The sequence below is a fragment of the Haemorhous mexicanus genome, chromosome 2 (genome assembly GCF_027477595.1).
Source record: "Haemorhous mexicanus isolate bHaeMex1 chromosome 2, bHaeMex1.pri, whole genome shotgun sequence".
Lineage (NCBI taxonomy): Eukaryota > Metazoa > Chordata > Aves > Passeriformes > Fringillidae > Haemorhous > Haemorhous mexicanus.
This window is the reverse complement of record NC_082342.1, coordinates 122547728-122556635: the sequence shown is the minus strand read 5'-3', so window position 1 is coordinate 122556635 and position 8908 is coordinate 122547728. Positions and strand designations below refer to the sequence as shown.

At 55.8% G+C, this 8908-nt stretch overlaps 1 long non-coding RNA gene across 1 annotated transcript; it reads right to left on the bottom strand.

The window, feature by feature from the left end:
• Positions 1–2767: 2767 nt before the first annotated feature.
• On the bottom strand, positions 2768–8265 carry LOC132324173 (uncharacterized). The gene is made up of 4 exons (XR_009485535.1): positions 8022–8265; positions 5547–5620; positions 3521–3652; positions 2768–2922 (listed from the first exon to the last, which is right to left on the bottom strand). It is a non-coding gene; the product is annotated as an uncharacterized LOC132324173 (long non-coding RNA).
• Positions 8266–8908: the final 643 nt, after the last annotated feature.

Below are 8908 nucleotides of genomic sequence, written 5' to 3'. Positions count from 1 at the left end.
AGCTGCCTCAATATTTAGAAGTTCCCTTCATCAATGTTGGTCTTTTTCCAAAATGCAGCTGTTTCAGAGTCACGATTAGAGCCCATGTGCCCATCCAGCAGTGAGTCTGACCTTCCCAGCTCCTCTGGTCCAGATTTTGTCTTGGGCAGGTGAATGACTCAGAATGACTGTGCTGAGAACGTTTTGGGGTTTTTTTTCACAGTAAAGGTGAAAGTTCTGATCCAAAGAAAACTGTTCATCTGACAGATAAGGATTGAATAAGGTCTTGAGATAAAATTGCAAAGAAGTGAAAATAAAATAAAAATGAAACAAGAATACGAAAAAAGAAGAATGCAAATTTCACCTACCAGCAGAGAGAAAGTCCAGGGAGAGACCTGACTTACTCAGACAACGTGAGAGCTAAAAGGAAAGCTGGATTGATCCCAAACCTGTCTCCAGTCTGGAGTGGTGGCTGTGATGGCTCCCCAGCACCACCCCCAAGCCTAACATCACACAGTTACACAGAAGTGGGATGAACGAGGCACTGCTGCCTTGCAAATCTGAAAGTGAAAGAAGACAGATGGCAAATTCTTTGTCTTTTGGGAGCCTGGAGCTGAGGACAGAAGTTCTGCTGCCTTGCCTGAAGCCCATTGCAGGGGTTTGGGGGTAAATGGGTGGTGAAATTCCCCTGGAAATGCAACACAGGGTGTCAGAAGAGATCACAGTGATCCCCTCCAGGTCTGGTATTCTGTAACTCTCCCGTACCTAGGAACACGCCCCTCATGAATTAACTCGTTAATTAGAACAGAGAGCAGGCACTAAACGCTCTTTCCATGCTTTGCCCTTGAGTCCCATCAGCAAAACCTCTCAGCAGTGACATCAGGCTCTGCCAGTGCCCCCGGAGTGACAAAACCTCCTGGCAGTGCCCTGCTGTTCTGGGGATGTCCAGGTGGCACCCCTGGCACTGCCCTGCTGTTCTGGGGATGTCCAGGTGGCACCCCTGGCACTGCCCTGCTGTTCTGGGGATGTCCAGGTGGCACCCCTGGCACTGCCCTGCTGTTCTGGGGATGTCCAGGTGGCACCCCTGGCAGTGCCCTGCTGCTCTGGGGATGTCCCAGGTGGCACCCAGTGCCCTGCTGCTCTGGGGATGTCCAGGTGGCACCCCTGGCAGTGCCCTGCTGCTCTGGGGATGTGCCAGGTGGCACCCCTGGCACTGCCCTGCTGCTCTGGGGATGTCCAGGTGGCACCCCTGGCAGTGCCCTGCTGCTGTGGGGATGTCCAGGTGGCACCCCTGGCACTGCCCTGCTGTTCTGGGGATATCCAGCACAATTTGGGGTTTGATCCCCAGGAGCTGCATCCCAGCACAGTTTGGGTTTGATCCCCAGGAGCTGCATCCCAGCACAATTTGGTGTTTGATCCCCAGGAGCTGCATCCCAGCACAATTTGGGTTTGATCCCCAGGAGCTGCATCCCAGCACAATCTGGGTTTGATCCCCAGGAGCTGCATCCCAGCACAATCTGGGTTTGATCCCCAGGAGCTGCATCCCAGCACAGCCTGGGTTTGATCCCCAGGAGCTGCATCCCAGCACAGTCTGGGGTTCCCAGGGGTTGTCTGTGCTGCCCTCTCATTTTTAGGGTGTCAGGTCCCACACAGAGCATTTTGAAGGACTCCTCACAGGGCCTGGGCACCTTCTGGCACAGGAGCCCCACGGAGCAGCAGCTTCTGCAGCAGAGTTCCTCCTGCCAGGGGAGGATGAGCAGCTCAGGAGTGGTTCCAGCAAGGCTGGGTGAAGATGATGGTGAAGGAGTCCCACGGGCTCCCATCTGCTGTCACCTCACAGCAGGGGTGCTGCACAGCCTCTCTGTGTGTCCTGGCTCTGGGATGGCACTGGGGTCACCCCGGAGGGTTGAAGAGCCCCCTGTGCTCCCTTTGCTGGCTGTGCTGTGCCCTGGGTTGTGCTCAGGCAGGAAAAAGCACCTGGAGAGCACGAGGGGATCACTGCCCTGCCAGGCTCCAACCACCTGAGCCTCAGGTGCTTCCTGAGCCAGGAGATCTCTTTTGTGGGGATGTTCTTTAATGGATTTGTTTTTCCTGCAGATTTCTCCCACCACTTGGCCAAGCCTCTGCAAATTTTGGTGTTTGCAGTTTGCTCTGACAAATGTTCCAAAGATTAATCCTGCTGAGGCAAAAGTGCCTCCTGTACCTGGTCTTACATTTGCCACCTGCTATTTTACTTAGTGCAGTTTAGTTCTAGCACTAAGGGAGAGCAAGCAGCTGGGGTGAGCTCCTGCAGCCCCCAGGACACCACAGAGCCCTTCCCCAACCTCCTGCTGTTCCCTTCCAGGCTGGAGACTCTGGGCTCGCCCACACCTTCCTCTCTGGGAACTGTTTTACACTTGGCTGTGTTTGCTGCCTGCTCCCAAAACCCTTCTGCTCCCCAAGAGGGCAAGGGGAAGGGGGAGCATCTGCTTCATGGAGCTTTCAGATGGAGACTTCTGTGGCTTAAAGGCAAGAGAAGGTAACTGTGAGGGATGTGGCAGAGCTCTGGCAGTTACTGGGTACAATAGCTGTGAAAATGCACATTACATGGCTCTGCACAGACATTTACTGTATGTGTTTTGTTGTATGGATCAGTAGTGCTGTATTAACTTTGTAATGGTATGGTAAATGTAGTTTTGTAGTTAAAAGGTAACTTTTGTAGTTAAAATAGGAACTATGTATGTGGGATATTTTTTTAAGAAAGGAATGAGGTACTCACACCAGACAGCAGCCACAGGACACCCAAATCTGTCAGAGAAAGAGAATTTATTGCCCCATTATCAGGACAAACGAACTTCTCCCTGCCTGCTCAGCCCTGGAGACGCCGTCAGGATCCAGAGGAAGGAGCTGACCCTGCCCAGACAGAATCCTGGGTGGGAATGGAATTGATGCACCAGGGATGGGCTGTGGGAATGTGCAACAGGCTGTTGTTTTAAGGGTTAATCCTCTGTGCACGTGGGGCCTTTTTGGGCTGACCCCAAACCACGGCTGACCCCAAACCATCACTGACCCCAAACCATGGCTGATCCCAAACCACGGCTGATCCCAAACCACGGCTGACCCCAAACCATGGCTGACCCCAAACTATGGCTGACCCCAAACCATGGCTGACCCCAAACCATCACTGACCCCAAACCATCACTGACCCCAAACCATCACTGACCCCAAACCATGGCTGACCCCAATCCACCCCAGGGAAGCCTCCTGTGGGCTGGGTCTGAGCTCTGCAGAGCCAGGGGCCAGCTCCCTGCTCAGGGTGAGTCTGCCAGGACAGGGCTGGGCTGGGGCAGAGCCATCCAGGGTGGTGGGGAGGTCTCGGCCCCCCACCGAGGGCAGGGTGAGGTCCCTGAAGCCCCCCTTGGGTATCAAACCCTGCTTCTGGGCACTTCCACTGCTCACTGCTCCTCGCTGCTCCTCCTTTCAGCTGCAACAGCAGCCAGGTGCAGGATGATCTGTGCCCAGGGCTCATTGTTGTGGGGGCTATTTTTATCATCCAACTTACCTCAATACCACAAATTCTGGGAATTAGAGCCTTGGGGTGACATTCATGGCTGACTTCTGCAGGGGCCCAGGCAGCCTTTGGGTCAAGGGCAGTGATCATTTCATCCTCACTCACCAGAGGGACCAGGTTTTGCTGGGGGAGTGATGGATTCAGGGTTAGAAAGTGGGTCTGGATAAATGTTGGAAAAGTGAATCATTTTAATGCTGGGCCACTTTTCCCTCCAGCAAACAACCACAATTAATGATGCATTTTTCTGAAAACTGGGATTTTATCAGATGCCTGACCCTGCCTTTTGTATTTTTATTTTTCAAGAGAGATAATTTCTTTCATTAGCCCAAAGGCTGGAGCTGGGAGATAAATCTTGCAGAAGAACATACTTTCTATAAAATGTGCTGATGAAAAAACAGCCTCTGGTCCCACTGTGATCACTTAAGCTTTTAGGGTTCCTTGGGGCCCACAGGGGAGTCAGGAGGGGAAACCCTGTCTGCATGGAGAGTCCTGAAGAGAAAATCCATGTGCAGCCAAAAATCCCAGATCCCAAATCCCTGGGGCTGGCAAAGCCCTCCCAGCCCAGGGAGTGCCAGCTGTGCCCCATGGCCACCCTGTGCCCAGCCCAGAGCACTCAGTGCCACCTCCAGGGGACACCTGCAGGGATGGGCACTGCAGAGCTCCCTGGGCAGCCCCTGCCAAGGCCTGAGCACCCTTTCCATGGGCAAATTCCTGCTGCTGGCCAAGCTGAGCCTGCCCTGGCCCAGCCTGAGGCCGTTCCCTCTGCTCCTGTCCCTGTGCCCTGGCAGCAGAGCCCGACCCCCCCGGCTGTCCCCTCCTGGCAGGGACTTGTGCAGAGCCACAAGGGCCCCCTGAGCCTCCTCTGCTCCAGGCTCAGCCCCTTCCCAGCTCCCTCAGGAATTCTCCAGCCCCTTCCCAGCTCCCTCAGGGATTCTCCAGCCCCTTCCCAGCTCCCTCAGGAATTCTCCAGCCCCTTCCCAGCTCCTCAGGAATTCTCCAGCCCCTTCCCAGCTCCTCAGGAATTCTCCAGCCCCTTCCAGCTCCCTCAGCCCCTCCCCATGGACTGGCTCTCTGATAGCACTCAGCACTCCTGCAGGGTCACCTTTGCTCAAAGCCAGGTCCCCAGACTAAGTCTGGATGAGACTCACAGAGAGCAGTCTGGCTTTAAAACAGGATGCTCAAGGAAAACAAGCACGCCTCCCCCTCTGCTTTAGGTAAGAATTAATATATTTTAGAGCTGAGAAATCCAGCCAGCCCGCAGGATTTGCTGAGAGAATGCAGGAAGGGTTGGTGGCTGCTCACCAAGCCCCAGCTCCTTATTCCCACTGCAATAACACCCACTTCTGGTGGAAGGGTCCCTGCCCGTGGCTAGGGTGGAGCAAGGGGATCTTTGAGGTCTCCTCCAACCCAGACCTGCTGGGGTTCTGTGATCCCAGCCCCCAGGCACTGGTGGTGAGGATCAGCCCATGAGCAGGAGGAGGAGAAGCTGTCCCTGAGGAGCCCCAAAATGCACAGACAGCGAGTGAGATCTGCAGGGCAGGGGGGAAATAAACAACCCACACGAAATTCCTGAAGGGAATATGCCAATGGGAATACAGGGAACCTTGAGAGTCCGTGGAGTCCCTCTGCCCCCCTGAGGGACAGAGCTCACCCCGGCCAAGGCAGAGGGGGGCTCAGTAACCCTGCTCTGACAGTCCTGGGGGGTTCCTCCACCAAACCCTGGTGCCTGCAGGGAGCCTGATGGTCTCTCCTCGAGCCAGGGCCCCGGAGCTCTCAGAGGACCCCCCTGAGACAGCCCAGCACAAAATCAATGCACAATTGATTGGGCCTCAATGGCACAAAATCACCAGCATGGCTTCTGAGGTGCAGTTGGAAACAGAAAAAGTTTAATTAAAGGCAAAAATAACAAAGCTCTTACAGAGAAGAACTGAATCAGGGGCAAGAGGTTCTTGCTCCTGCTAAAACATCCTACAAAAGCAATTATTTCCTTTGTTCTCTTCTTTTTCTAGCAAATTACCTGGGTGGGACCTCTTGGCCTCTGTCCAGTTGAGGTGAAGCCCCAAAGGTCCTAGGAGGTGTCTTTTTACCAAACTGAGGAGAGAAATGTGAAAAATGCCTGGTTTATGATTGGCTTCTCACAAATATTCAAATTATTATTATTTGTGTTATGTTAGAAAGTTCTGCTGGGTTAATTTTCTTAAGTAGTGTGTTAAATAGAGTTTTAGGTTCTAACATAAGGTTAAAATAGAAACTGTGCTATGTTGGATATTTTTTAAATAAAGGACTCACACCAGACAGCAGCCACAGGACACCTGAATCTTTCAGAGAAAGAGAATTTGTTGCCCCATTATCAGGACAAACGAACTTCTCCCTGCCTGCTCAGCCCTGGAGGCGCCGTCAGGATCCAGAGGAAGGAGCTGACCCTGCCCAGACAGAATCCTGGGTGGGAATGGGATTGATGCACCAGGGATGGGCTGTGGGAATGTGCAACAGGCTGTTGCTTTTAAGGGTTAATCCTCTGTGCACATGGGGCCTTTTTGGGCTCATTTTGCCCAGAAAAGGTACCTGGACTGTCCATAACTCCTTGTTTGTATTGTCTCATATTGTCCTAATCCAAATTGTCCAAATTATTCTTACTCTCATTATATTGCTATTTTTATAACCATTTTATTATCATTAAACTTTTAAAAATTGTAAAAACAAGTGATTGACGTTTTTCACACAGCTGTGTCCCAGCCCTGTCCCAGGTGTGCCCAGGTGTGCCCAGCCGTGTCCCAGCCCTGTCCCAGGTGTGCCCAGCCCTGTCCCAGCCCTGTCCCAGGTGTGCCCAGGTGTGTCCCAGCCCTGTCCCAGCTGTGTCCCAGGTGTGTCCCAGCCCCGTCCCAGGTGTGCCCAGGTGTGTCCCAGCCCTGTCCCAGGTGTGCCCAGCTGTGTCCCAGCCCTGTCCCAGGTGTGCCCCAGCCCCGTCCCAGGTGTGCCCAGCCCTGTCCCAGGTGTGCCCAGCTGTGTCCCAGCCCTGTCCCAGATGTGCCCAGGTGTGCCCAGCTGTGTCCCAGGTGTGTCCCAGCCCCGTCCCAGGTGTGTCCCAGCCCCATGCCCTGGCTGTGCCCTGCCAGCCCCAGGTGCTGCCCCCCTGCAGGAGAAGTTGCAGCGCTGTCACAGTTTGTCCCTGGGGTCCCGCAGTCCCTGCCCTGTTGCTCTGGCAGGACTGGACTGGCCTTCTCTGCCGCACAGCTCCTCAGGAACGGATTGTTAATCCCAGGGGTTCTCTGCCCTTTTCCCTGCCCCTGTTGCCTCTCTCCTCGCTGGTTTTCATTCCCATTTATCTTCTGTTCGTGCCCCAAGATCTCTGCCAGCAGCCCCCGGGCTGCCCTGCCCCTCTGTGAGTGCTCCCAGAGCAATTGTCACCCTGCCCTTACCCTGCCCTGCTCACTTTAAACCATCTCTTTGATTAGCCTTTGGTTTTCCCCCCAGTTCTCCCTGATTTCTTTGCTGCTGATGTTAGAGCCAAGTCAGCGCTGCCTGGTCACAGCACCCATCACTCCCCGTGCTGTTATCCGCAGGGATAACAGAGCAGCCTGTGCTTTCATCTGCCCCTTGCTGAAGGCACACCCCTTCCTGCCTTCCCTTCCTCTTTGCTTTCCATGCTTGTGCCACTTCCTTCTGCACATCGTCACTTCTGGCTTTCCTCATGCCAGGCAGCACCACAAAGGTGGGAATTTATGCCAGGTGCCTCCCAGTGCCCTTCCTGCCCAGTCATTGCATTGGTGAGGTTTGGGGAGAAAAAGGAGTTGTTATTTGGATTCCATCTCTAATGAACCCCGTGGGTTCCTGGAATGTCACCTCCTGGCCATTGTCCTTGTGCAGTGGGAGAATCCTGGAGGGGTTGGGGCTGGAGGGACCCCAGAGCCCACCCAGTGCCACCCTGCCATGGCAGGGACACCTCCCGCTGTCCCAGGCTGCTCCAGGCCAGTGTCCAGCCTGGCCTGGGACAAGGAGACATCTCCCCCTCAGCATTGCCAAGCGCCCCTTGCTGAGCTCCAGTGCTCTCAGCTACACCACCCAGGCAAACAAAAGCAGACAGACACCCCACAGGACACCTGCAGCAGTGCTCAGTGGCATTTCTCCTCTCCTCGAAACAATCACCACCATGGGACTGTCATTTTCCTGCATATTCCTCTTTGGGAAGGAACAAAGTCAGCTATCCCAGGGGTGGAAGGGATTTGGGGCAGGGCTGAGACCAACAGTTCATCTTCCTCTTCCTCCCAGGTCCTGCTCTGTGCCTGCAGTGCCTCCCCAGCTGTGCATCCCCTCGTGCCCCAGCCCAGCCCCTGCTGGCCCTGCCCAGGACCCCTCCCCTGTGTGCTGCCAGTGTCCCCCCTGACCCCCTCCTGGTCAGCTCCCCCAGAGCAGCCCCCAGCCCCCCCGAGCCCCCTTTGGCAGCACCTGCCTCACCTGGGCAGCTTCACCTGGCCAGGCTGCAGCAACCCACCTTTCTGGGGGGAGGCAGGAGCTGCTGAGAGCCCCCAGCCCCTGGGGATGAGCTGGGAGTGCCTGAGGAGGAGCTGGCTGCAGCCTCGGCTGGGCTGATCCCACAGCCCCTTCAGAGCACAGAACCAGCCCTGGTGGGAAGGCACGAGCTCAGACCTCCCTGCAGCACAGGGAGCCCTGGGTTTGGGACAGGAGCAGAGCCCAGCACTGCTCTGCAGGATCCCAGAGCCCTTGGAGGGACAGGGCCTGGCACCTGCCAGAGCAGGACAGGGTCTGGGCACCTGCCAGAGCAGGACAGGGACCTGGCACCTGCCAGAGCCAGAGCAGGACAGGGTCTGGGCACCTGCCAGAGCAGGACAGGGCCTGGCACCTGCCAGAGCCAGAGCAGAGCTGCCCAGAGCAGATCCCCTCCACCCCAGCAGCTTTGCCTTCTGAGCTGTTTGGGTTTGCTCCCCCCTTCCCCGTCCCTCCTGGGGCAGTGTTTGGGGTTTCTCCCCTTTCCCTGTCCCTCCTGGGGCAGTGTTTGGGGTTTCTCTCCCTTCCCCATCCCTCCTGGGGCAGTGTTTGGGGTTTCTCCCCCTTCCTCATCCCTCCTGGGGCAGTGTTTGGGGTTTCTCCCCCTTCCCCTCCCTCCTGGGGCAGTGTTTGGGGTTTCTCTCCCTTCCCCATCCCTCCTGGGCAGTGTTTGGGGTCTCTCCCCCTTCCCCATCCCTCCTGGGGCAGTGTTTGGGGTTTCTCCCCCTTCCCCATCCCTCCTGGGCAGTGTTTGGGGTCTCTCCCCCTTCCCCATCCCTCCTGGGGCAGTGTTTGGGGTTTCTCCCCCTTCCCTATCCCTACCTGGGCAGGCAGGGCAAACCTCACCCCCCACTCAGGGACTAGAAAACCTTT